The following is a 2,820-nucleotide window of genomic DNA, read 5'->3' on the forward strand; positions in this document are numbered from 1 at the left end:
TTTTTATCCGAATGAAACAGTATGAAAGTCAAAAAAGAAAAAAAGGAAGAAATTTTTAAAAAAAGAAAAAATAAAGAAACTGGAAAGCATAATAAAAATAACAAGTAAGGGTACTGAAATAGTAATAAAATATTTGCTATCAAATATAATCCCGGGAACAGAAGGTTCAATGGCTGAATCCTACCAGACATTTAAAAAATGAATCCTCTCAAACTCTGACAAAGAAGGAGTGCTTTCTATATATTAGCTCATCTTATAGGCTAGAACTACTCTGCTATCAAAGATACTATTTTTAAAAAAGACAATTATAGGCCATGATGAACAAAGATGCATTAATCCTCAACAAAATGCTAACGCACTGGATTTAATGCTGCACAGAAAAAAATCAGCCACAAGATTAAATGGTTTCTATCCCTGGTATGCAAGGTTTATTCATCAAAAGCTAAGTAAGTAAAAATATCCAAATTAATGGGATGAAGATGAAAACCCATAGGAGCAACCTAATAAAACCAGGAAAGTATTAAATGAAATTCGATGTCCTTTCATGATAAAATCTCTCCCTAGGAATTGTATGCAAAGCATCGAGTGGAGAAGAGCAGCTGACTCCATTACAACCAGGAAGCAAGGAGCATGAGGGAGGAGCCAGAGACCAGAGCACTGTACAGTGAACACACCCCTTGGGATTTACCTTCTCCAACTGTGTCTTCCATCATCTCCCAGTAATACTCTTCTAACATGAATTTGTTGGGTGCTGATCTGTTTATTGACTCAGAACCCCCAGATGCCAACTAGAGCCCTAAAGCACCAGTTACCTATCAATGATCCGGATTGCTATCAGTTGGATTTACCAACTAGGGACGAAGCCTTCAACACATGAGGCTAGGGTGGGGCAGTTTATATCCATCACAAATGACTTCTCTTAACATTTCTATTCAATTTAGTAATGAAAATTTTTAAGCTGACCAATTAAATAAGGGGGGGCAGGAGAAAGAAAGCCACCCATATAGAAAAGAAAAGAGTAAATTTGCCTTTCTTGCAGGTGACCTGACCTTATTTGCTAGAAATCTCAAACCTGCAACAAAAACCTGGTATATAGAAGTCTGCTCAATAAGCATTCTGAATACAAAACATAAAATCAGCATCATTTCTACAGGCTAGTAGTAAACTATCCACAAAGGAAAATAATGAAATTGTTCTATTTATACTAACATCAAGAATAAGATAAAATACTTAAAAGTAAGTTTAACCAAGGAGTTTATATCCAAAGTTCCCTGAAAGTTATAAAATACTAGTGAAAGAAATGGAATTAAAGGGTATTCATGTTCATGGAGTTGAAAAATCAAGGCTGTTAAAATGTCCACACCACTCAGAATGAGCTAAGGGTGTTCTGCAAGCCTTACGAGGACGTCTTGAGGACAATTTACTTAAGGGTTTTAGGTCACTATATACTTACTATTGCAGCTTTATATCCTCCCAAGTGTCTTTTCTAGTCAAGGAATTGTAAGGAAATACTCGTTCCTTCAGTTCATTTGCTTTCTCAGTACTATAGAAAGGCAGCTTTACCTACTATTTCCACAGGTCACTGACACACCCTTTAGTTGTTCACCTTTATTGAAATGCCATCTGAGGTACTGGGTCTATGGAAAGAAGTCTTCAGTGCTGTCTTCTAAACAAGGAAATGCCCGGAGTTTTCTTTATCTTGCAAGGTGACAGCCTGTAAAAAAAAAAATTTATTTAGGATATTCAAGGCCCTACTTGCCTCTCTGTATTTCCATTTATTTAGTCTTTGGTGTCTAAGAATTTCATACAATCTTGCTAGACCATTGACTAGTTTAAATATATAAATAAATGTGTGTGTGTGTGTGTGTGTGTGTGTGTGTGTGTGTGTAATATGTTATATATACTATATATGTTAATATACCCAGCACATTTACTTATTTCCAAAGAAAGAGCCAGGAAAAGTATCTGGTCAGCTTGCTATAAATAGACACCATTAATTAAGTTCTAAAATTTTATGGCAATACTTTTCATCTATTTAACATAAATTTTGTTTCCAGTGAGTTCCATTTCACAGACAACTGCCTCTCCTTATTCCTTTTCATTCCAATTCCCACATTTTCAAATATTTATGATATTCTATGTTGATTTCCCTTTGGCCCTTACATGGGAATGAAGTTAATTCTTCGTGGACCATTTGTTCCAGGCTTCTGTGTAGACATGTAGCAATGGCTCTATTTCATACAAAAATAATTTCCTTTAAAAACCATGTTAAAATAAGTATTTTTAACCTCTAATGTGCATAGGGAACTGAGAGCCGCTGCACAGAATTATTCGTAGTTCAGCAAGATTTTTCTTCTCTTACCGTTATACTGACAAACTGCTTCCTGCGAATAAATATACCCTGTTGTGTAAATCTTTGTTAGTCGCATTGTCATATATGTCTATACTTCCTATCATAGGGAATCCAGGAGGGCCCCTGCTTCAGCCTCTTGAACCCCATTGCCACTGTGGGGGCTGAGTGTGGCTGCATGTGTCACTGCTCTGGAATTGTATGCTGCCATTTCCCCCTGACATTCACAGCTAGATGCCTTCTACACACACACACACACACACACACACACACACACACACACATACACACAAATCTCTGTCTGTTCTTACAGCTTTTAGGACCCTTCTTCTTTCTTTGTGGTTCTGAGACTTGACACTTGGGTTTTGTTTTCCTATTACATGTGTGTGATTTCTAGGAGCAGAAGGTACTACCCATTGCTAGCCTCATATTTTAAGGCCATCATAGTTACAAGACTGTGCTATGGCATC

The sequence above is a fragment of the Acomys russatus genome, chromosome 4, assembly GCF_903995435.1.
Source record: "Acomys russatus chromosome 4, mAcoRus1.1, whole genome shotgun sequence".
Taxonomy (NCBI): domain Eukaryota; kingdom Metazoa; phylum Chordata; class Mammalia; order Rodentia; family Muridae; genus Acomys; species Acomys russatus.